The sequence below is a fragment of the Sciurus vulgaris genome, assembly GCF_902686455.1.
Source record: "Sciurus vulgaris genome assembly, chromosome: 12".
In the NCBI taxonomy this organism is placed as follows: Eukaryota; Metazoa; Chordata; class Mammalia; order Rodentia; family Sciuridae; genus Sciurus; species Sciurus vulgaris.
The window spans coordinates 75,835,339-75,861,955 of NC_136473.1; the positions used below are offsets into that span (position 1 = coordinate 75,835,339).

At 40.6% G+C, this 26,617-nt stretch overlaps 1 long non-coding RNA gene across 2 annotated transcripts in view; it reads right to left on the reverse strand.

The window, feature by feature from the left end:
- Positions 1-9,129: 9,129 nt before the first annotated feature.
- Positions 9,130-26,617, reverse strand: part of LOC306642268 — a 32,201-nt gene continuing 14,713 nt past the window's right edge. The window contains exons 3-4 of one of the 2 annotated variants that reach the window (XR_013758458.1): positions 10,714-16,683; positions 9,130-9,973 (exon numbers count right to left, since the gene is read on the reverse strand). This is a non-coding gene — a long non-coding RNA (uncharacterized lncRNA). Of the gene's footprint in view, positions 16,684-26,617 lie in introns of both variants that reach the window. The other variant, XR_013758459.1, reaches the window with a different exon arrangement.

Sequence of the window (26,617 nt, forward strand, 5' to 3'; positions counted from 1 at the left end):
CATTGATCCACAATGTCCTGCAATCCATCTTTGCTATTACTTTAATGGTGCCATGGCATCGATGCCCTTTAAGTAATTGGCACTGTGAAAAGATGGACTTGGCCTTGTCATGTCAGATTAGAGCTATGCTGAATTGTGAAAGATTTTTGTCTTTTCTTTATTCTTTCTTTCCTTTCATTTTATGTCCTTCTGATTTAATGGGGAGGCTGGGGCATGTAGCAGCTAGGAGGGTTAGTCTGGCTGTATAGTGAAGAGACAGGATTGGACATGTAGAGGTACAGGGATCAACATTTTCTAAGCCCTAATCTTCCTTGAACATCAGGCCTGTGTGCTCTTAGACAGGCTTCTCAGCCTCCTTGCCTCAGTGTCTTCTTGTGGAAAATGGAGGTAATGCCTCACAAATGACAACTCCTAGCTTGAAGACATGAGACTTTGCTCCTGGCTGATGTGAGATCTCATCTAATCCCTGCCCCCAGCCCACATAAGATACTGATTTTTCACACTGTATTTCTGGGGCCCATTCAATGACTACAAAGGGAGCTAAAATTTAGGCAAGCTTAACGGAGTACCAGGAGGGCAGACAATGAGATCTCAACCATTCACATAGGTAGAGAACAAAGGTGAAGCCAAATCAGCCGTCCTTGCTTGGAAATAAGAACTTGAGTCACCATTGTCCAGCAGGGCTAAATTCAGGACAGATCTCAGGACCTGCAGGTAGGCTTTGGACAGGTGGAAACTTTGAAAGAGAGATCCTGGCTGGTGGGAAAATGGACTGTGGCAGAGGAACCACACATTCTAAGAGCAGAGATTGACCATGATTTGGCAGGAGTGATCCAAATAGTACCTGGATGACTAAACCTAGGGAAGTCTTAAGCCTACAAACTATCCAGAGGAAGAATTAAGCCTGTCCAAAGTCCTGCTTTAGTTGGGACTGGCTAAGAATTTGGAGGCTGCAGAGAGGGAAGAGCTCCAAGCCAGTGAGCAGGAAGCCCCACAGCAAGCTAGGGGAGGAGTTGAGCCAGTTAAGGAGGCTGGCATGTTGAACCTGGCTTGCTGGCTGACTTTGACGACTAAACAGGTCACTAAACAGTGTGGGTTTCATTTCCCTCCTCTAAATCTACCTCACAGGGACATTGTGGGATTAGTTTGTACAACACACATGGCGTCAGGAGGAACCTGGTGAGCGGGAGCATCAAACTTTGTTTGAAAGGAATGAAATGAAGCAGCAGAAAGAGTCATGAAGTTTATCTAACATCCTTCATTGAACAGACCTGCTAGGTACCAGACACTAACCTTGGAGTTGAGAAAACAAAGATAGAGCATATGGTATCCCTGCCCTGGAGCTGCCCACAATCTAACAGAAGAGACAGACTGTGTATTTTGATGTCAACTCTGAAATATTTAGTCCCCAGGAAAGGAAAAAATTACCAATATAGAAGATGAAAGTGTGTGGGGCCTCTTTCTTTCCATCATCTCACACAATCCTCACAGCAGGTTTCTGATTCTACACATGACTGGAAGGGTGAGTTTACCACTGGAGGAAATTATTAGGGAGCCATACTTGGCTGCAGAACTAAACCAAATTCTATAATAAATTTTACCAATAAAAAGTTTATATTTGTATTTCCATCTGTTTGACAACTGTGTATTATTTCTCAATTGATTTTGAATTCAATATGGGAAGAAAGGGGGTGTTATTTATTGGTGTCCACAAAATCCAGCATGCCAATCATTGGACAGCAGAGGAGTAAGTGAAAGCCTAGAAAGAGCAAGCAGCATGGAGGGAGTTAGTCGGGCCCTGGTTTTCCTGGACCTGAAGGGACAGTACCACATAACCTCTAAGTCTTCTCCCAGCCCCTAGATTCTAAAAGAACTCTCATCCTCTCCCACTGTTGTTTCTGTCAATCAATTCTTCCCTGACCTTTCTCTTACAGAGCACCCTATTCCCCAGATCCCTATAGATTGGTATCAATGTTTCAGATCTAACTTGGCCAACACTTGGGAGTATATCCCGGTAAAACATCACTAAGCACTTATTTCATTTCTTCTTTGTTACTCACACAAGAGGGAATGTCCATTTTGCAAAAGAGAAAAAACAAATTGACTGAGCCAGTGTTTGGTTTTTTAAAAGCAAATACAGTTGTTGAAGCCTTCTCTTTCTGTTAAAACCCCATTCCCCACAGACATATTTACAGACCCATAGAAAAGACTAGGGCCAGTTTTGCCTCCATTCTAAAAGTGGGACAAGTGTGGACATATGAGTTCCTCCAGGGTAGGTTTCTCAACCCTCTCTCTTCTGACATATGGGTCTGGATGATGCTTTGTTGTGGGGACTGTTCTATGCCTTGTAGGATGTTAAAAAGCTGGTCTTTGCCCATTCGATTTCTTGTCCCTCTTCTCCAGATGTGACAACCCAAAATGTCTACAGGCCTCGCCTAAGGTCCTCTGAAGTCAAATTTGAGAAGCTCTGCTTTAGGTTTCAATTCCCTCTACTGAAGGTGAGTAAATTGTTTGTTAGCACAAGTGGATGTCCTCAGAGAGAGGCTATAAAGAATACAGTTCTCTTCGATACTGTTCGTTCAACTAAGGGGCTCTTCTGGATGTCCACTCATTTCTTGGTTATGGACATACTCATTTTCTGACCCCATACTCTATCCGTATAAAGGCTGACAATGCCGCCTTCCCCCATGTCTCCTCAACTGTTCCTTACAGCACCGCCACCGCAGCTCCTGCTGTTGTTCCTGGTCCTGTGGCTGGCTCCATTCTGTTTCTGTGCTCTCACGCCTGCCACTCACCCACGGGAAATCATACGAAATGGCAAAACCACAGTGGGCCTGAAGGTGAGGCTCCGTATTGTAGTTCCCCTTCTGAAACTTTCTACCCGGGTGACCTTAGAAAAGTGTGTCATGTCCTCGTCTGTAAAATGGGAACGAGGGTGGCACATCCTGGCCTACCTGTTGTTTGTGGGGTAAAACAAGAGAATGGCAGAGGAAGTGATCTGGAAACCAGGAAGCTCTGTGCAAGAGACTGCTATTATCATGATCATTATCTGTAAGACAAAAGATTTTGAAAGAAGAGTATTAGTGCAATGTGCTCATCCGGCAGAGAGAAAGCCAGATGAGGGAGTGAAACAATAAGCACCTAGATTAGGCACAAAATAAGGAACTGGAGGAGAAAGGCACAGCACCCTTGCAGCTTGGGGCAACTCAACTCACTTCCTCCAGGAGTGTGAGACTAAAGAGATGAAGGCCCAGTGTGGCTGCGAGGTCAGGTCCTCTTTCCTAGCTAGCAAAGGGTTCATCTTCACTAAGATGAAGCAGAAAGCAGAGGCAGGCTTTACTCTGATTTGGCTGTAGGCAGTGGGAGCCAGGACCATCATAGGCTGTGGTTTGAATCTGAAAGAATGGCCCCATTCATTGTGAGTGTGGTCCTTTAATTCATTTAGCACTCTGAGTGGACTCAGGCTTCTGTAGTCAAGGGAAATGTCTTTTACAGCCAAAGATTGATTTTCTCAGCCAACATCATGCCTCTTGTATTTCAGACCACCTCAAAATTTCTCTCTGTGTATACGTAAATTTCCTACTTCCCCACTACATGTATTGTTCTACTTAAACCTTACAACAATCCTGAGAAGAAATCTATGTCTTTTTTAAAATTTTTATTTCTTCTTTTTAGATATACATGACAGTAGAGTGTGTTTTGACATACATACATACATGGCAAATAACTTCCCATTCTTGTGCTTGCACTTGATGTGGAGTTTCACTAGTTGTGTATTCATATATCAACATAGGAAATTTACGTCCTATTCATTCTACTAAGGAGAAAGCCATTGTTATTACCATTGTCGCTCTCTCAAAATAAGGATGTGACTGAGCAAGTAACATTCCCAACATTACCCAAGTTCAGGAAGTGACAGAATGTGATCTCATTCTGATCTTCAGATTTCTTGGACTCCAAAGACCTTGGACTCCTCACACCACGTGGTCACACGTAGACTTTGTAACTTCTTTGAAAACCTCTTCTCCTTCATACACTGATGTCGTGAACCCTGTGACGGCAGCAGTTGTGCTTTGAGATATCTACATCCCATAACCACATCCCTTCTGGCAGCTTCTTTCATATTCACACACCATGCCGTCTAAATGGTGCCCCTGGCTTCTGATGCAGCTGCTTGGGACACAAAAAGCACCCAAGAGCCTCAGAAAGGACACAGTAGTGGCACAAAACCTTCTGATGTTGGGCATGGAGTCTGTCCTTTTCTCACCTTCTCGATTCCTTCTAAATTGCTCTTGATTATGCAGCATCTGCTTCCTCTGCGATGCATATGCTTCTCCCCCTAACTCTGAATGCCTGTCGAGTAGCCCATACAGAGAGCTGCATACAAATCCACAGCTGAAAGTTGTCTTTAGAAGCCCTCCATAAATCAGATCTGCAAGCTCAGCTAGCAGACCTCTGGGAAGTGGCAGACAGCAACACAGGCAAAGATAGAAAATGCCAGACCTCCCCAGTCGTCGGATGGCTCAGAATCTTTCCATTCCTCTGGGTACAGTCAGCAGGTTAGCAAAGAGCAAGGAGAAACTTTCCCTTCTTCTGCTGGATGGATCTGCAGCCTCCCTGGCAGTGGGAGGAAAACAGGGAATCTGGGTTCATAAAACTGGAAGAGGGAAAATCGGATGGTGCTCTCATCTCAGTAAACCCCCGTGTCAGTTTATCTGCAGGTCCCCCATATTCCAGCTCCATTCTGCCTCTGAATATAGTCACCAGTGCTCTCACTGTAACCCCTAAGTCTTTCTAGGCCAGGAGGTCCTTGTAGACACAGGCTCTTTGTCACCCGTCTCCCTGTGGACTTATCAAGTATCTGACATAGAGCTGAGTTGAGTTAGATGGTTTGATCTGTGTTGGTGGCCATAACAAAATTCACAACAAATTTAAAAATAATAATTATTAAAGCCAAGACCCCAAGTGGGACTAAGGTGACAAAAGAAACAATGTTGGGGATAGGGAGTAGGGAATATAGCTTAGTGGTCAAGAGCTCCCTAGGCCCCAGGTTCAATCTCTAGTGTCAGAGGGGGAAAAAAAAATAAAAGGAAGAAAGAAAAGAATAGCCAGCCCTTCTTGGAGACAGAGCAAATTTGTTGCTGACCTCGTCCCTTCACAAATGATCCTTGGGAGGGGAATGGGCACCCCTGAGAACCAGTCAGTGCTTTGTCGCAGGGGCTCAGGGTGGGAGACTTCTCCTGCCTATAATTTTGGTGTCTGGAGCCAAGGAGCAATTAAAGAAAACAGGCTCTTACTACAAGCCAGGAATGTTAAATGGATTATCTTTGTTTTTACAGTTTTATTGAGTTATAATTGACATACACTAAACCACACATATTTAAAGAACGCAATTTGATAAGGTTTGACATATGTATACATCCATAAAATTATCACCACAATCAAGACGGTGAACATACCCATTGTCTTCCAAATTCCCTCCTGCCCTCCCTCTTGTATCTCCCACTCTCCTCCCCCAGCATCCACTGATCTGTTTTTTATTTTATTTTTTTGTTGTTGCTATAGATTTTTTTTGCATGTTCTAACTTTTTAAATAAATGGAATCATACCATATGCATTTAATAGTTCATCCCATTATATTGCTGAGCGGTATATACCACAGTGTGTTTATCTTTTCACCTGTTGATGGGCATTGGGATTATTGCCAGTTTTGCACTATTACAAATAAAACTGCTATGAGTCTTTGTGTACAAGACTTTATATGGACATGTGTTTTCATTTCTGTTGCATAAATACCCAGGAGTGGAACGGCTGGATCTTTTGGTAGAGGTATGTGGAATGTTTAAAAAACTGCCAACCATTCTATAAAGTGGTTGTACCATGGGACATTAGCACCAATAGCTTAGGGGCATTCCAATTCCTTCACGTGGACACATAGGCAGTCATTTTGACTTCAGCAATTTCAGAAGTAGTGGGATATATCATTGTTTTAATTTGCACTTTCCTAATAACTAAGGGTTAACCCTTCTTATCCAAGAGGTAGTCTCCTTTTTATATTGTTTGATTAGGCTTCATTTTTTTTTAATTTGGCATTTATATTCAGACGGGTTATTAGTCTGTAGTTTTCTTTACTTTTAGTATCTTTACTTTTGGTACCAGTATAATGCCAGCTTCAAAGAATAATTTGAGAATCATTTCCTCCTCTTCGATTTCCTGGATCAGTTTATGTAGATTGAATTTATTCAGTAACTGAGTATCTTTCCATGTGCTCATCTGCCATCTGTATATCTTCTTTGGTGAGTGTCCAAATCTTTTGCACTTTTTAAAATTAGACTATTTTTCCTTATTATTGAGATTTTTTTTAAATCAATTTTTTGAAAGCTAATTTACATACATTTCAATGAGTTTTGACAATTGTATTCACTTCAATAAATACCAATATCATCAAAATATAGAAGGTTTCCATCACTCCAGAAAATCCTGCCTCCCTCTTGAAGGTTCACCCTTATGAATGCATGTGTGTGATTGCAGCTTTATTTGTTGTGTTTTGTTTTTGGTTTTTGGTTTTTTGATTGTTTGTTTTGCAGTACCAGGATCAAACCCAGGATTTTGTGCAAGCTAGGCCAGTGCTCTACCACAAGCTACACACACACCCTCATAGCATACCATAATTCACATACCATAAAATATGACAAATTGCTGGGTATGGTGTCATGCACCTATACTCCCAGCAGCTCAGGAGGCTGAGGCAGGGATGGATCATGAGTTCCAAGCCAGCCTCAGCAAGAGTGAGGTGCTAAGCAACTCAATGACACTATCTCTTAATAAAATACAAAATAGGGCTAGGGATGTGGCTCAGTGATCAATTATCCCTGAGTTCAATCAAAAAACAAACAAATAAAAACCAACATCAATTTAGCATGCATAATCAATTATTTTTTCACAGATTTTACCTTAATCAATTTTAGAACAGTTTGCCAACTCATGTACATTAGCAGTTCCTTCCTGCTTTACATTCCCACTGACCAAGCATTACACAACTGCTAATCATCGTTTTGTCTCTTTAAAATTAGTTTATTTTCTTGTTCATTCTGGACACTTCACACAAATGTAATCATACAATTAATAGCATTGGACTGGATTCTTTCATGTAGCATGTTTTGGGTGGTTAATTCATGTTTATAGCTTTTAGTCTTGCTTTATTTCTTTTTATTGCCAGCTAATATTCCATTGTAGAACTATAGTGGCACATTTTATTTAGCCACTCATCAGTTGATGGAAATTTTTTTCCATTTTTTTTTTGCTATGAATAAAATTGCTATCAACATTTGGGTGGAAGTTTTTGTGTATATATATATGCTCTCATTCCTTTAGGTGTAAACCTAAGAGTGAAATTTCTGGGTCACATGGTAATTTGATGTTTAACCATTTGTGAAGTTGACAGACAGTTTTCTAAAGAGTTGTATTATTATACATTCCCACCAGCAGTGTATGAGGGTTCTAATGCCTCTACATTCTGGAAGAGACTTGTCATTATCTCTTTTTGGTTTTGTTTGATTTAGTTTTTACTTTAGTCTTCCTAGTGACGTGATGTGGTAATTCCTTGTAGTTTTGATTTTCAAAATCAAAAGGGCTACTGATGTTCAGCATCTTTTTATATGCTTATTGGCCATTTTTATATCTTCTCTGAAGAAATGTCTATTCAGATTCTTTGTACATTTTTAAATTGAGTTCTTTGTCTTTTATTATTGAGTAGTGTGTGCTCTTTATATATTCTAAACACAAGTTCCTTATCAAATATATGATTTGCAAAAATTGTAATACCATTTCCTGAGTTATCTTCACTTTTATTGAAGCAAAAATTTTCATTCTGAAGCACAAAAGTTGGTACCCTCTGAAGCAAAAAGTTTTAATTTTATAGATATCTTATTGTTGAAAATATAAGAGATCTATGCATATTCTAGTTATAGGTTCTTCCTCAAATTCATACTTTGCAAATATTTTCTACCAATCTGATTTGTCTTTTCATTCCTTATAATAGTATCTTTTAAAAAAGAAAGGCTTTAAAAATTTTTACAAAGTCCAATTCAACAGGATTATTTTATAAATTATACTTTTAGTAGTATTTTATCTCAGAAACTTGTGCCTAGCCCAAGATCACAAATAATTTATCCTATTTTCCTATAATCTGTTTACATATAGACCTATGATCCATTTGAGTTAATTTTTCAAAATTGTGCAAAGTGTATATTGAAATTTGCTTTGCTCTGCTTACTTTTGTTGGTATATGGACACCCAATAGTTCAGCACAATATATTTGAAAAGAAGAAAAAAAAATTCCTTCTGCACTGAATTATTTTTGTAACTTTGTCAAAAATCTATTGATCATATATGTGCGAACCTCTGTAATCTATTATTTTCAACCACTTTCTACATGATATTTGTTTACCTTGATACCAAAACCACACTGTTCTGACTGCTGTAGTTTCATTCATTTAAAAATCAGATAGTACTTCTTCTCCAAAATTGTTAGTAAATTTATTATGGCTATTCTAGTTCCTTTGCATTTCTAGTGAATATTAGAATCAGTTTCTTAATTTTTACAAAAGGAAAAAAGTCTTATGGAAATTTAATTAGTCGGGGATGAATAAATTCACTATTTCCTTTTTTCATGCTATTGCAAATGGTAGTGTTATTTAATTTCAGCTTCCATGTATTCATTGCTAGTATATAAAATGCAATTGATTTTTGTATATTGATCTTGTACCACACAATCTTGCTAAATTAACCTATCTATTGTAGTTGTTTTTTTTTTTTTTTGTAGATTTCATCTGATTTTCTGTTATCAGTGGTTCTCAACTCGAAGTGGATTTTAGCACTGTGGGAAGGTAGGTGACAGTGGTTGGAGACATGTTGGGTTATCATCTCTTGGAGAGAGGTGGGGCCGTGCTACTGGCATCTAGTGGGCAATAGCCAGAGATGCTACTAAACTTCCTACCATGTACAAGAGATCCATCAAAGCAAAGAATTATTGAACCCAAAATGTCCAGAAAAGGTTGAAAAAGATATCTACATAGTCACATTGTCTGCAAACAAAGACGGTTTTGTTTCCTCCTTTACAATCTGGACTTTCTTTTTTTCATTTATTTTGTTAGCCTAGTTACACAAGTCAGAATCTCCAATGTTGAATCCAAGAGGAGAAAACAGACACATCTGCCTTATTCTTGATCTCAGGTGGAAAGCATTCAGTCTTTCACTACTAAGCATGATGTTAAGCGTGATATTTTTGTAGATGCCCTTTATCAGCTTAAAAATTTTCCCTAGAGTTCTATGTTGTTGAGAGTTTTCCCAATATATTGCATTTTGTCACACTATCTTTACTGACATGTTTTTCTGTTGTTTACTGACCTATTGTCTACTGTTGTAACTTGACAATGCTATGATTAATTTTAAAATATTAAACATTTTGGCTTCCTTAGGATGAAACCCCTCTTGTTCAAAATGTATTCTGCTTTTTATATGTTGTTCAATTGGATTTGACAGTTTTTTAATTTTTCATTTACATTTGGAAGGAATATTGGTCCAGAGTTCACTTCTAATGTTTTTGTCTAATTTTGATATCGGAGAAATGCTGGGCTCAAGAATGAATTGAGAATTGTCCCTCCACTTTAATTTTCTGCATTAGTTCACGCCATACTGGTATTAGCTCTTCCTGAAATATTTGGAAGAATTTAACAGAGTCCGTCTACAAAGCCTAAAGTAGAGAGATGTTTTGTAGAAAGATGTTTTAACTGTAAATTCAATGTCTTTATTTAACATTCAGGCTATTTACATCTTCTTGAGGTATCAGTGGTTTGTGTCTTTTCTGGGATTGCGCCAGTTTCTTCTAAAATGTGTAACTCTGTAGTAAAGTTATCTCTCATTCCTAATGTAGGTAGTTTGTATCTTTCTTCATTTCCTGATCAATATGACTCTAGGAGATAAATAGAATCCACACACCCTTAGCCAGAATATTTTCTATTTTGTAGATTTTTGCTTTGATCTTTATTATTTTCTTTATTCTCACTTTAGGGTTAGTTACCTTATTTTTCTAGTTTCTAAACATAAAAGAATGAAATCATTGATTTGAGATGACTCTTTCCTAGTGTAAATGTTTAGGACTATAATTTCCCCCTGAAATACTGCTATAGCAGCATCCCACAAATTCTAATATGTTGCATTTTAATTCAAAATGCTATTGATTTTTTTCCTTGACTCATTGGGTTATTTAAAAGTGAATTGCCTGGTTTCTAAATGTGTGGAGATTTTCCAGATATCTTTATTCTATTGGTATTTAATTTAATTCCATTGTGGTCAGAGAACATTTTTCTAGGGTCTAAGTCCTTTTAAATTTACTGAGATGTGTTCTTTGTCTCAGAACATGTGTGTCTTGACAATACCCAGAGTACAGTACCATCTGCCAATTTGTAATAGAAAGACACCCCATCCACAGGACAGTCATTCAAGGGCAGGTTTTCATCTCTGGGAACAACTTAGTAATGTTCCATGAACATTTGAAAAGAATACATAACCTCCTCTTATTAGGTGGAATTGTTCTATTACTGTCATCAGACAAAGTTGGTTGATAGTAATTTTAGTCAGCTTTTCACCACTGTGACTAAAAGACCTGACCAGAACAGTTGTACAGGAGGAAAAGTTTATTTGGGGGCTCACAGTTTCAAAAGTCTCAGTCCACAGACAGTTGGCTCCATTCCTCGGGGCTTGCGGTGAGGCAGAACATCATGATGGAAGAGTGTGGCAGAGGGAAGCCACTCACATTATGATCAGGAAACAGAGAGAGAGAGAGAATTCACTCACCAGATACAAAATATGTGCCCAAAGGCACATCCCCAATGACCCACCTCTTCTAACCACAACTTACCTGGCTTCAGTTACCACTCAGTGAATCGCTCTTAGGGGATTAATTCACTGATTGGTCAAAGGCTCTCATAACCGAATCATTTCTCCTCCAAACCTTCTTGTATTGTTTCACACATGAGCTTTTGTGGGACACCTCACATCCAAACCATAAAGATAGCATTGTTCAAGTCAGCCATGTCTTTGTCAATTTGGAATCTGCAGCATTTTAGATTTCATGGAGTTTAAAAACTTTTTGTTCATAATATGATTTTTTTTCTATCTCTCCTCCTCCTCTTTATTCAGGGACTTCAATCATACTGTATTAGGATGCTTAGAGTTTTCCCATAGCTCTTTCCATTTAAAAATTTTTCCTGTGTTTCATCTGGGTATGAACTAACATTGCTGCAAAGATTGATCTTTTCTTCTGCAATGTCTACTCAGCTTTTAATCCCATCCATGTCTCATATCAGATATTGTTTGATAGTTTTTATGTCTAAAAGTTCAGCTTGAGTGTTCTGTATATCCTCCAAGTCTCTAATGAATTTTCTGAACATACGAATACAGTCATAATAAACTGTTCAATGTCTTTGTCTCCTGCACGTTGTAGGATGTTCAGCAGAATCTCTGGCTTTTTCCTACTAGATGCCAGTAGCACCGCCCCACTACTCTTTAAGAGGTGACAACCAAAATGCCTCCAACCATTGTCACTTGTGCCCCTCCGCAGGGGTAAAATCAATTCCAAATTGATAACTGCTTACAACAGAAAATCAGATGAAATCTACAAAATAGCAACTACAGCTAATAAGTTAATTTAGCAACCCTGTGTGATCTTTGATCAATATATAATTTATGTTTTTTGATCATTTTCAGTTGATTCCCTCATTATGAGTCCTGTTTCCTGCTTTGCAAAATCATGGACTTTATTCTAAACTTTGGGAATGTTACCCTGTTGGGTGTTGGATATTTTCGTATTATGAGAAATGGTCTTAATTGCTTTTCTTGGACATAGTTAAATGACTTGAAAACAGTAGACCCCTGGCATGTGTTCCGTTTATATTTGTTAGATGGGACAAAAGTAGGGTTCAGACTAGATATTTTTGACTACAGAGGTCAGAGATTCCTGAGTATGCTACCCTATGACTCATCAATTACAAGGTTTTCCAGCCTGGGTGGTAGAAACAGGCACTGTTTGCAGCACTGTGTGAACCCCAGCACCATTGTCTATAGACATTTTTGAAGGTTATTTCCCGGAATAGAGGTATTTTTCTAGCATGCATGTGTTGATCAGTACTCAGCTAAATATTTGAACAGCATCTTCGGCAGATCCCTGGGGAATCAGCCTATGTAGCTCTCCCCTTCCAATACTCTGTCTTGCAAACTCTAGCCACCTGATGCTCCTCAGACTCTACTCTTGTCACCTTGAAGTCATGAATTTGATAGGCTCTGCCTTGGCTTCCTCTGCTTGCATCAGAGACCAGAAACTTTTGAAGGCAATGAACTAGTGTCATTGCAGGACTCACCTCATTCATTTCCCATCTCTCGGGGGTGGAGTCTTTTTATGCCTCTGATATCCACTGTCCTGGAATACTATTTTATATATCTTTTCTGCTTTTGCTTTCTTTTTTTAAGACAGGATGGTGAACCTAGTCCTGTGACTCTATCTTGTCCAGAATCAGAAGGCTCTGACTACACTATCTTTTCAATTTCACATGGAAGGGTAATGTGAAGGACAGACTGAGTGAGAAAATGAATGAGACATTCATCCGAACCCTATAATGAAGGGTGAGTATAAGGATTCTGGTGGAACCCCTATATGTGGTCATATAACTCTGACCTGCGCAACCCCAATCTTAACTGACATGTCTCTGTAAAGAACTAAGGGCAAAAATAGGGTGGTAGTGTTCTGGTTCTAAACCTCTACAAGTCCTTGCTTGCTCTCTGTCCTAGCTGGCATGATCAGGGCTTGAAAGACCTAACTGGTGTGTTGCCCATGACCTCCAGCAGTCACATGCAACTGGGCAGAAGACCACAATCCTCACATTCCCAGAGGAAGCAGAATTGCAAAATGAATAAAAGAAATATACCCTTGTGTCTGTGTGTTTACTCGGTGATTTGGATTTGTATATTTCCCTGCCATAATAACAGGGGTGAGCTAGGCTTTGGAGCCAGGTTCCCCTCCATCCGAACTGCCTGGGAGACAGCCTGATGGGACAATTAGTGAGAAGAACCACAAGGGGTATGAGTGCCTCTTACTAAATACATGTCTTAGGATCTAAGGGTCCATGTTTTCCTGACATAAAAATTGCCTTATTTCAGGCTACTCTGTGCCAGCAGGTAGCTTGGCCCTTCAGTAAAATGTTTTTCATGAGTGCTTCCTCAAGTCCTGGTCAGCAAACTTGGCAAGGGCTGGACCCTGACCCCTGGGCAAAGCCTTTCACTCTGGTCCTGAACTTGCCCTTCCAGCATGTTCCTAGCTTTGAAGAGTAAGTTTAAAAAAAAAAAAAAAAAAAAAAAAAAACACTCTGGTTTGTCTACCCATAGGTATCTCCTGGAGGCAAGATGTGGACTGGGTTGGTCTCTTTATGAAAGGTTTTGTGGTGTCATTACTCTGACATCTGTGCTAAGTCCCAGCAGCCCCATAACCATGAGTCTCAACCACAGCTCTGAGACCCACGAAGGCAGTTAAGGGGCGTCAGGCTGTGTGTGTCTATTAGACCTTGTAAAGGTTCTTCTGAGAATTTCGCTCCTCTCTCTCCCCAGGGGTCTATGTCTCTGTGTTTCCCGTATTGTTTTCTTTCTTGTCATGGAATTATTTACTCCCCAGACCTCTCCTTTCTCCTTTCATGCCTCCTTCTTTGTTGTCACTTCAACATCTGGACCTAGCATCACAACAGAGCCTCAGGTTTTTATTTTCTGCCATTCACTCTTTCCTTCCCTGGCCTTCGCTCCAGCTAAGCATTTATTCCTCTCCCAAATACCACATGCCCTTTCTAGTATCTCAGTTTCTTTCTTCATCTTGCTTCCTCTGCCTAGAAATTCTTTATCTTATGTACTTGTCAAACTCCAGCATACCCTTTAAGCATGGGCTCAGAAGGTCCCTTTTTGTTTCAGTACTTTAATATTATAATTTCTTGTGTTTCCACTAGGCAAGGTACTCCTCCAAGGTAGAGACCGTATTTCATTTATCTCTGTATCCCTTACTCTAAGTGTGAGGCCCACATACTAGTAGGTAAGCAACTAACGAAAAGTGAGTAAGTGAAATGAATGAATGAATCAATCAATCAATCAGTCTGTGGTCTCCTGGGTGTCAGATGCTTTTCTCTAAAAGCTTAGTGCTCCTAGGATTCCTAAAGATACCCCTCACTGAACCTATCATCTTAAAGAAGATAACCTCACAGATACTCTTAGGTTTTTGTTTTTTTTTTCCACTTGATTGCATCCAATATCAGCTTTATGTGTAGAATATAAATCAGAAGATAATGTAGAGGGTGTCCCTCAAATGGTATGCCCCCACCAATTATCGAAAGGCCTCCACCAAAAATTCCTTGCACCCTTCAACCTTACACCTGGCAGTTTTAGACTGCTTCTATTTAATGTGGATTGCCTATATCCGACAGGTGTCAAGTGTGGGGAACTTTACATTTTAGATAGATGAAAAGATTTTCACAGGGGCAGGGAGGCATTTGCAGGCCTTCAAAGGGAACAAGCAACCTACTGCTCTGGGTTACTCCAGGTCCACACGGCTCTCACCTCCCTGAGAGGAATTCCTGTTAGCTCTTGTTGCCTTTCAAGTCTGCATTAACCATGGGAGACCTTGGTTCTCACGTTCTCTCCATCCTGTGTTTATATTTTTTTATGATTTTATTCCAATATAAGGCCTCGGTCATGTTCTTGGCTCTGTTGCAAAGGAAAGATGAGATTCCAGCATGAAGCTGTTCCTCTCCCGGTGTTCTGACACTCCTGGTGTTTTGACATCCCTGGGCTCACTCTTCACCCCAGATTGCCGGGGACAGCCCCAATTTACCTGTGTAGTCCCTGTGTAATTATTCATAGCACCTCGTTTCCTTCTCCAAAGTGTCCCAGTGTGGACGATAAATCATGTGATCTCCCTACCCATTGCTGGTTTTTCCTACTTCTGTCTCTGAACTGACAAGTCACTCACGTGTCACACCCACCTTGTAATATGCTGAGATAGGACAATTCCCATCCTGACCTACTTCTGTCTACTCCACAGCATTCAGATTGCTGGGCAGAGTTCGTGAATGTGTTAAAACAGAATTCCAGCTCCTAGACAAGTGTGTCCATGGTCCACACACACACACACACACACACACACACATAATGGTAACAGCATTAGCATCCTCCACTTGAACAAAGAGACCTCCACATGGTAGAAAAGGAGGGAGGAAATGGTCTGGTAGCATTGTAATGATAGATGTCACACAGTGACATAGAAAAGAATTATAAAGGACCAAAAAGATAGGGCCAGACGGTGATCAAACCCTTTTCCTCCAATGGCATGCAATCCATTTTCCTTTCAAGTCCCACACCATAAAGGGAACAGACGTTTTTTGCACAGACATGGACACAAATAATGCTCACGAGGTCTTCCCAGCAGATGCTCATTACCTAAGCCAGCTACCAAAGAGCTCTTTCCTAAGTTAACCCCGTGAGTGGCACACCTCGTGGTAAAGGGAACATTTGCCTGTTAGCAGTGTTTCATCAGTGTGGCTTTCTGTTCTGCGTCCTCTGAAACCTGCAGAAGCCTCTAGTGGTATTTGATCTGTTAAGCACTTTATGCTGAAAATATCCCTTATTTAAAATTGCTTCATTATGCCTCTAGAATGGATTCAAATAGCACTCCAGGGTGACAAGCATGTCGAACTTGCTGTGGTATCCATTCTGCTCTCCAGACATTGCTGTGAATCTGATTCTTCCAAGACTCTTTGACTTTCAAATGGGGTGAAGGTGAAGTGATATTTTTCCTCTTAATATTCACAACTAACATCTCTAAGTGTTCAAATCAGCAGAGATAAATATGGATATAATTCTGCCCCAAATGTTACAGGCCTGAAAGAAATGTGTAGCCAGACGGGTTATCTTCTCTGAAAACCAAGGCTTCTCATCTGTACACCACCAACTGGCTGCTGGTATGCTGAGGGACTGACTGATCCTCATTCCCTTAGGTGGACAGGCTGGCACATGAAGCAGTCAGAACTCATGAGCTATTGTCTCTCTAATGGAGTAGACTTAGTCTACTGTCTTCTACTAACATTTCTGTGTGTATCATGACATAAAAACACTAGGAAATACTGCATGGATCCACACACACATGGCCCTAGACCTAACTCTGAACCCTGAGGTGAACTGAAAGGAAAAATATTATCATTAATATTATGATTAACAAGTTAGAAAGAATAACATCAGGTAAAACAATGTGTGAATCATGTAAAGACATCAGAACTAAACAGAGCAACAAGTTCCTTGGCTATCAACATTGAAAATAATCCATACACTCTACTTTGTCATTCATTGTCTTTGGTTCTCTCCTCCTCTTCCTCCTCCTCCTCCTCCAGCTTCTTCTTCTTGTTTGATTTTGCCATATGTGTACCATCCTACCTCCTGATCCCAAGCAGAAATAGCAGAAGGGCCTGAACTCAATCCACCTCTGCTCTCAGTGGGGAGATTGTGGATAACATGCCATTTCTTGTCTCATTTTTCTCATCCTTTCCTTTCCACACAGAAAAATTGTGACTCTTCAACCATTCGTGGACATCTTCGTGTCTGGAAATAAATAGGAATGATAAATATATCGGGTTTATTTAAACTGGAAGACCTGCCCCCATTCCACTCAGCCTACTTCACTAGCCAACCAATAGAAAAGACGTAATGAGCAAGAGCAGACATGTCTAGGGCTGACCCTAACCAAGTATCCTCCCGCTCTGGAGGAGACCCACTAGAGGATTATACTCCTTTGACTCTTTGCAGTCAAGTAGACCACGTGATCCATTTGACCCAACAGGCTGTGAGTGGAAAGAATTCATTTCACATCTGAGTCGTAGAATTTCACTGACAGTGGGAGACCCTTCTGAAAACTCTTCTTCTATTGAGAAGCCATAGATGTTGCTGCATGTAGCACTACATGATACAGCAACAAAGAAGCACTCCATCGGCCTGGGTTCCTTGATGCTGTGAAATGGAGTTCTTCACCACCTTCCGTGAAAAATGCACTTTGGATTTTGGAAGATGTGGTGGTCAATTTCTGCAGCATATCCCAGCTTGCCTAATACTTTAACTTCACCCAGCCACTACACTCTTCCCATTTTTTGTGGCTGTTGTTACTTGTTTCTTTAGAGAACAGCCCTTGGGTAAAGCAGAGGAAGAAAGAGAAGACAGGTCATGTCCTCTTATCATTTATTTGTTTTGGCCATGTTGAGTGTGGTGATAGTAGTGAAATTGAGGCTACCGTGTCAATATGAGTTGAAGATTCTGAGAACAATAAGAAACTCACTTTTTAAGCTAGGATTACCAGAAGAAAAAAAAACATAAGAGGGAGAGAAAAGCAAACATATTTTGTATTATTGCAGTGCACTCATCTTTGGTCCCCATCACCCAGTGTCATACTTTGTGACCTCTTTTTCAGTAGAGACCTGGAGTGGCCCTGATTCATTTGTCTTTTGCTTCCCTGCACTTCCATTATGATGTGGAATTCTAATGCCAGAGCCCCCATCAGCACCTCTGCTCAGTGGCTTGAAGTGGGTTGAATTGTAGCCGGCGGCAGGGGGTGATAAATGTAGCGTGAGCTGCCTTGCCCCCAGAAAACTGCAAATTGCCTGAGCAGTACAACCCACAAAAGGTTCCTGTGGAGTGAATTTATCTTGTATTGTGGAACGGAGAGGAAAAGAGGAGAAACCAGGCATTCTATTTTTGCAAAGTCACATTCGATCTTGTTCAACGTGCAGTCCACACATCTTTTAAAGAGGGCTCCAATGGAAAAGAGAACCAGCCCAGGAATGTAGAACAGATAAAGGGATTTATTTTTAACGCTGTTGGAGTTCACAACCGTGTGAGCATTTCAATTTCAAGTCACTCGCTCTTGAATAATAATAATGTGTTCTGTTAGATTGCATGTTATGCACATTATGTCACCCAATAATTCAGGATGGAGAAGACTGTGCCGTGCACAAAAAAGACACAACTGGTCATCAAAGAGAAGGTTCCTCTTTTCATGAGCTCACTCACTCGTTCAGAAGGGAAGAGTTGCGCTCCTCCTTGTAGCTCAAGTTCTTCTTGATTCTTGCTTCTAAGTTGGTATACTAACTACTGTGTGGCTCATTCTCTTTTAGACAAAATTCCATTAATACATTATGGGTCTGTTGAAGCAGCTGCCATTTTGGAACCCTCCTGAGTGTTGAAAAGTAAAAAGAACGTTGGCATATGACTAGCTTCATTACATCAGGTTTTAGGGTGAGGTATTTGGGACAAGTCTTTCAGACATAAGATGTTACCTCTCTCTGGGATAAGTGATTTTAAAAAATGACTTTTCTCAAGAAGAGTTGTCATAGGACTTCATAACATTACTCTAGCCAAGAGTCAGAAGACATTCTATTACAGGACTTTCAATTGTGTGTGTGTGTGTGTGTGTGTGTGTGTGTGTGTGTGTGTGTGTGTGCGCACGCACACGCATGCTCAGGTAAGTCTGAAGACTTTCTTCAATTTTTCTTATTTTCAGGAAAGCATTTCCTACTTTAAAAGACAGGCCCAAATCCTCTTCCTGTTTTCAATTCTACCTACTCTGCAATGACTTCCTTGACATTTCTAACCCACAGAGATTTCCCTTCCTCCAAAAACTCGGTACTTGGGGTCTAAACTGCTCTCTCAACCCTCATAATAGGTAAATGCTATACTCCTTGTATCCCTCACAGTATTTTATACATAAGTAATCAAAGCTTAGCCTTTCTCAGCTGGGGCAGCAGTTACTATAGTGGTGGTTGATAGCTTGGGCTCAGGAATCATAAAATTGGTTCAATCCCAACCCTTTAATTACTAGCTTGGGCAAGTCTGTGCTCTTCTCCATATTTCAATTTACTCATTGTAAAGTGGAAATGATGATCATAATACCTACTTCATGGGGTCATTGAAAGGATTAAGTGAGAAAATGCACATAAAGGCTTAACATAGTGCTGAAAAACATTTGTAACACTCAGTAAGTGTTCATTGTTATTATCACTCTTAGTTATAATTTATGGACACTCCTTTTGTTGCTTTGTGCCTGCCACCCACAGACTTTTAACTAGAGTTCTCTGGGATGCATCAGTGACTCCACTCCAGAATTTATTATACCTGGGATTGGATTTGTGGAAAATAATGGCAGAAGTTTCCTGTTACCATATTTTGGTACATTGGGTTAGAAGAATGTCTCTGGAAAATGTGAGCAAGATTATTGTATCTGGAAATCCTCCAAGACATTGCAGTCATACAAATACCTGACCAAAGAAGAAAATGACTGTTCCTCAGTAGGACGGGGCTCCTGAGTTCAAGTTCTTATCCCATGGCATTGGAAAAGTCCTCATACAGATGACAAGTCCCACTTCCATGGATACTGGACATGGTTTAAGAGCTGAGACAACTTACCAGCTACCAAATTGTCCACAGGCAGAAGTCTTCAGTGGACACTGTGGACCCTACTACAGAAGCCTTTCCTCTCTATGGAGGAGAAATAGGCTGACCTTTGCACAGTTCATTGTGGCATTTGGAGGAAAGAGGAGAAAAATCTAGCACTCTATTTAGTGTTTGGTTATAACATATACCTATTTTTATAGACCTGTCCATAATCAATAGACATAGGTATTTTCTTCCAGCTACTAAGGCCTGGGAGGAAAACTGTTTTTATGAGATTAGAAAACAAGAAGATTCAAAAATTCTGCTTTTTAGCTTTAATTCAGTAGATTTTCCATGAAGACCACTGAAACACCAAGCAGTGTGTTATGCTGCCCATATATGATGAGGAGAAATCCTCCTTATCAATTACCTAGAACCAGGTAAGACTCCTGCTCCAAACACCACTTGGCCTAGCAGGACTCGCTTCACTTTTGAACACAACCAATCTTATCTCTTCTGGCCCTTTCAAACCACAAAACATGACTCCCTATTGCAGCAAAAATCATCTTGTCATCTGCTCCAACATCATCCAATCTTACCTCCCTAATCTCTAGGGAATTCATCTCTCGTGCCATGTGGTCATTTTTAATTAAGTCTCCAAAGCAGTAAACATTAACTGTAAAAACTGTAAAGAATTTTAAGAAATGGAAAAAAAAAAAAAAAAAAAAAAAAAGGAAAGGATGCTAAATAACAGTAAGAATGGTCTGTCCCTTGAGTATGTCAAAAAATGCAGAGATGAGAGACCATTTGTAACTTTTCAAAAATAATATCTCAGTTACCTTTATAATAAACAAAGTTAAAAAATAAAAAATGAAAAGTAACAATCCAATTGAGTGAAAAAGTGAGACTATTTCATTATTTTAATGGAGTATGAATGTGCTGATTTCCAACTCCATAAAATGTTTTACTAAATTAAATTCCTTTTGTTTTAAGTCATGAATCATGCTTTCTCTACCAATAAGAAAGTTCCATTTGTCAATTTGTAGATAGAGTAGGTCTTTTATAATGGTCCTTGCCCTACACATACACACACACACACACACACACACACACACACACACCACTTATGTTTCTCTCTAGGTCTTTTCCATATTTTTCTTGTGGTTGAGATGGACTTAAAGAGAGTCAGATTCCCACCTCTCTAACTCTTTCTTCTTTGGAACCAAAAGATGGTGAGGGATTGACTTGTTGCCCCTGAGGCACAGACTGAGGGAAACTGGACCACACCAGACCAGAACCAAATCTACAAACCCTAATGAGACTGATATTCTCTAAGCAGTGGAGTTGGCCACCCAAGGGGATTGAGTGAAACCAGACAGAGGTGGGGTATGACTGCATAGCAAGGATGCTTTTTAGACACACCAGTGTATGATAAGAGCTATTATCTGTCAGTAACTCTTTTCCATGGGCAGAGTTATCTGGCACAGTTCACAGCATATAAACACATTTAATATCAGTCATATTTAGGGAGTTGGTTTGAATATTTGTGGGGATGAATGCAGGTCATGAAACATAAAAAATATCATCCACTCAAGACAAAATAGACAAGTAACAAGAAGGAAGAAGAAAGCTGGACAACTAATGACCATACAAAATTGTGTTCTACCTCCCTAATAATTAAAAAAATTCCAATTGAAATAAAAAATGCTACCCTGTGTTCGTTGTCTTATAAACATTTAAAAATAAAACAACAACTGCTACTATGTGCCAGGGCCTGTCCTGAGCAAAAACATTCATTGATTTATTTAATCCCTACAAGACCTTATGAAGAAGATGCCAGGATTCTTCCATTTTTTACATGAAGAAGCTGAAGGAAAGGAATGCTAAATATTTAAGCCTAAGGTCACATAGCAAGAAAGTGGCAGAGCCGAGGTTCAATACCAGGCACTAGTCAAGATGCAGGGAAAGGAGACACTCATGCACTGTCAATGGGAGATCAATTTGGTGCAGCCATTCTAGGTGACATTCAATTGCTTAGTGGTGTTAGGTGTGTGTCACACCTTCACATAACAGTCCAGCTCCTGCATATCCCAGGGAAACATCAGGCAGGTTCACAGCAAGAGAGAGATACAACTGTTCATGAAGTTCAGTTTTTAGCATTTACAATTAGGGGACTGGATAAATAAATGTAATATAATCAATGTATGAATATGACAAGATGCTACACATTGGTCAAAAACAATGAATAGGATATAGTCCAAAATACAATTTTAAGTAAGCAAAAGTTAAAAAAAAAAAAAAACCTAAGACACAGAACAGAACTATTTCTGTAATTTTTTAGTATGCACAAGCAACATTTAATTTTTAAGGCTGTCCCTAAGAATAAGCAAATGAAATAAGCAAATGAAAGTTGGATCATTGCAACAGGCAAAATTATGATTTCCAAGAAGATTCTAAACCCTAATCCCCAAACTGTAAATATGTTGATTTTCTGTGACCTTAATTATAGATGTAATAATCAACTAACCACTTGACATTAGGAAGATTATTCTGTATTGTTGGAGTGGGCCTGTGACTCTTTAAAAGCCAAGAGGAAGGAAGATGAGTAAGTTGGAGAGATTTTAAGCAAAAGGAGGACCGACATGCCATTGCTAACTTCAAAGATGGAGGGAGGGAGCTTCAAACCAAGGAATACAGGCACTTTCTAAATGCTGAGAATGATTCCCACGAGCAGCAAGGAAGTGCACACAGTTAATTGAATAAGCATTGAGGTAACTGCCCCCAGAGCCTCCAGTAACCGACAAGACCAGTCAACACCTTGATTTCAATCTTGTGATATCCTAAGCAGAGAACCAGCCAAGTCATTAGACTCAGGATCTCCAAAAACTGTGAGATGATTGATTTTTGTCATTTAAAGCTGTTAGGTACATGGTAATTTGTTAAAGGAGGCACAAAAAAAAAAAAAAAACAATATAGTCACCAAATATATATAAGAAACACCCAAGCAGAGGTGCATCCACAGAGAGTGAGGAGTAAGAAGCGAACAAAGAGGAAGAAGAGAACCACAAATTTAAAAAAAAAAAAAAATCAGTATAAAAAAAGATGCTTCTAGCATCTTTTGACTGATTCAAAATTGTGTCATAAACTGAGTGAACTCTGATCAACTTGATTCTATGAACCTGAGGTCAAAAATCATGCAAGAGAAACTCCTGTTAATTCTTTGTCCAGAAGCTTTCAAGAACACTCTGGTCTAGGCAAGGTGTGGTTTTACATGCAGAAATGAAGCTGAACTCATTTCTGGACAGGCCTGACTTTTTCAGGCAGAGGAATTTGGAGAGTTTGCATCTGTCGGAGGTTGCCTTTCCTACAATGGTGGGAGGAAAGGTCAGCAGACTGATCTGGTGTCTCCAGCCCATTTGGGGGTCACCCTCATTGACCTCTGTCCATCTTCTCTTCTTCCTCAGCTTCGTTCTGGTTCCTTCTCTCCACACTGCAATATTTCACGGCAGCACAGCCCCTAGATTCTAGGGCAGACTTAATTTCTCTTTCAAACATTATCCTTAACCACAGAGACAATTTCAGAAACCCCCTCCTCAGACTTCCAATAAGCAGCATATCTCTGCTCAGAAATAAATGTGGGTAATTAAAGTGGAGTTTGAGTAATTTGAGAGTCGAGGCCTGTATATATCATGGGATATAAAACTTGATCCACCAGAAGCTCCCGGCAAGATATCAATTACTGTACTTAGCATAAGAGAAGGGCCTGGTGTTTCCACTGAACAACAGCGTTAACAGGCACACACACGCCTGGGAGTGAGCATACATGCACTACATGGTGGTACATGCCCACACTCAAGTTCAGATATGTGTGATGGCAGGTAAGCCCCAGGGCAGGGAAAAAAAATTCTACCTGGGGTCTTCAGAGTCCCTAGGGAGAAATCTGACCCTGTCACTCATGAGGTGATCTTCCTCTGTTACATCCAAGAAAATCCCACAAGCACTGAGCCTTTGGTTGATTTGCCCGAACCCAGATGGAGAAAGCAACCTCCAGCATCCGTCTGATCACATTTGTGACAGTAATTATCCAGGAATTGGACACCAAGTCATTACCAGTGAATGAATTATTACTAGAAACAGTTAGTGTCCAATAATGAAGTTAATGGGAGATAATATGACAGTCATTACACTGACATGGCTCTCTTCATTGTTGAAGAAAGAGGAACAACCATCAAAGGCTGGCAACAGGCAGGCAGGATTAATCTATGTCAGGCAATGTTTACGACACCGTCTGGACTGCTCTTGTGGTCGAGCTCTGATTAGAGGATTTGTATTTCCTGTTGGAAGTCAGCACTAGCGGGTCAGAAGGGAGCCCCCATGCTCCAGTGGCACTGATGGGCTTCTCTGATGGCAGGATACCCTGCCCAAAGCCATATTTGTGCACAATTCTCATCTCTGCATGAAATGTCCCTCTTTTCTTTCACCTATAAAATGTCTACATTTCCAGTCGGGAGCCATGGCACATGTCTGTAATCCCAGCGGCTCGGGAGGCTGAGGCAGGAGGATCATGAGTTTAGAGCCAGCCTCAGCAACAGTGAGGCACTAAGCAACTCAGTGAGACCCTGTCTCTAAATAAAATACAAAATAGGGCTGGGGATGTGGCTCAGTGGTCAAATGCCCCTGAGTTCAATCCCCAGTACCAAAAATAAAACAAAAACAAAAATTTCTAACCCAAGCCTCTCCTCTTACTTCCAAGCATTGCACTCTATGAATTAATGAGTCTGTTTCCTGTTTCACTGAGGAGGCCTCAGAGGCAGGAGCTGTGTCCCCCTCGTTCCCTAACCATCAGCACCTAGGAAATCACCTCTAGGTCCCCTGCAAATGTCTGATGAAAGAGAAAAATGAGAAAGATGGGGGAAGGGAGAGAAGGAAAGAGAGAGGAATCACGTTTCTAACTGACTCCACATCTTATGATGGACAGCAAATCACTTAGCCCACCTAGCCCTCCATGTCTTCATGTTCCACATGAGGGGGAGCACCCCTACGGCTTCTCGCTTTGTGGATTCAGGGGTGGATGAAGGAGGTAGAGTAGACCCAGAGGAGCACTTTGGGCTAAGATGAAAGAATGCCCAAAGTGTTTTTATCTCTATGCTGCACTGGCTAGAGACCACATCTTTTTGACACTGGATAGAAGTTTCTTTCTGTACCATTCCATGCCTTCCTGTGTGTATCTATGCATATTCATGGGTGGGGCTGAGAACAAGCAAATCAGACTTGACTCATCAGCAAGAGCCAGCGCTGTATGGGTAGCCAGTGACATTTCTGTGCCTGGAGGGGGTTTGTTCCTTTAGTTTCATTCACTGCAGTTAGTACAAAGTAAAATCTTTAAGAAAAAAACTTAGTTAATGGCAAAACCTTTTGCTAAGTCAGAAAGGCAAAGAAACAACAAATGAGGAGTAATGGAGTTTCCCTTTTAGTGGCATTAGCCTGTGGTGGTGTGTGTCAGCACTTCCCTGTAACACCACAAAATAAGATCTTGTTTTCCAGGGGACCCATAGAGCCCTGAGAATTGTATAGTATTCCCCTGAAAGCAAGGAACTCCAATGGCTGGGAGGTGGCCTGAAGGACTAAGAGCTAAGAGTGGGGACCTTCATGTTCCCTTAACCCTCACCTTCTCTCCCAGCAGGAGCTTCCTGATTGCCACACCATGCAGGGGATGAAAAGATGTGTTTCCTAAACTCTTCAGAGCTGAGAACATGCTGCATTACAGAATTTGAAAAACAGAGACTAATGACTTCTTCCTGAATGTCAGCTGGGCTCAGGTATCACTGTATTCTCCAAAGAAGCAGAATCAATCGAATATAATATAGATATTTATTATAAGGGATTACCAAGGCTAAGCATCCTAAATTCTATAGTCAGCAAGCTGGACACACAGGAGAACCCACATGTAGCTCTAGTCCAACTCCAAAGGGCCAAAACCAGGAGAACCAACAATATAAGTTCTACTCTGAAAGCCAGCAGACTAGAGAACCAAGAAAAGCCAATATTTCAAAGATCAAAGGCCAGAAAAGACCCATTCCCCACCCAAGAAGTCAGGCAGAAACATTTCCTTCCTGCTTAGCCTTTATATTCTATTCCAGCCTTCTGTTGATTGGATGAGGCCCTTTATATTAGGGTGGATGATAGGTTTTACTCATTCTACCAAGTCACATGGTAATCTTTTTTTCAGAAACACCCGATGGACACACTGTAATGGTTAATTTGAATTGTTAACTTGATTGGATTAAGAGATGCTGATGATTGAGAGGCCTCTGGGTGTGTCAGTGAGGGCGTGTCTAGGAATGACTGAAATGTGGGATAGTAAACTGAAGTGGAGACCTTCCCTAAGCGTGGGAAGCACCACCAATGGGATGGTGGCTTAGATGGAATAAAAGTTGGAAGAACAAGGAAGTAGATGCAGGTGCAAGCTCAACTCTTCTTGAATGCGTTCTTGATTGCTGTTTCGACCATCTGAGGATATTGGTTTTTCACTTCTTCACTCTTCCAAAAGCAGACTCTGCTAGTGATTCTCCAAGGACTTTCCAGAAGCCTTGGTCTCAGACTAGGGTAGCACTGTTGAGCCCTCTTGTTCTGGAGCTTCCACCTCTTGGACTGCACAGCTGCTGGTTCCTCTAGCTCTCCAACCTGCAGACGGCCATTGTGGACAATCCAGCATCTGGTTGTATAAGCCAATCTAATAAATCCCCTTTTTATATTCATACTTCCTGTTGATTCTGTTCCTTTAGAGAACCCTGACTAATGCACACACCCTGAATAACATTTGGCCAACTCTTTGGGCACTGTAAGGATCAGTCATGTTGACACATAAAATTAACCAGACAGCCGAACATTGTCTTCCACCAGCTTCCCCAGAGTGGCAGCCCCAGCCACAATGGTGGGAACCTCAGGACCTGGAGGCACAGGATCTCCTAGCTGTGATGCACCTGGCATCTCTTCCAGACCATCATTCCAGGTGTGAGCCTAGTGCCTCAGCACACTATGGCTGCTTTAATGTTGCCATATGGGAACTCGTTTTGACATGGAAGTTCCTGGAAGGTAAAGTCACATCCCTTTCATC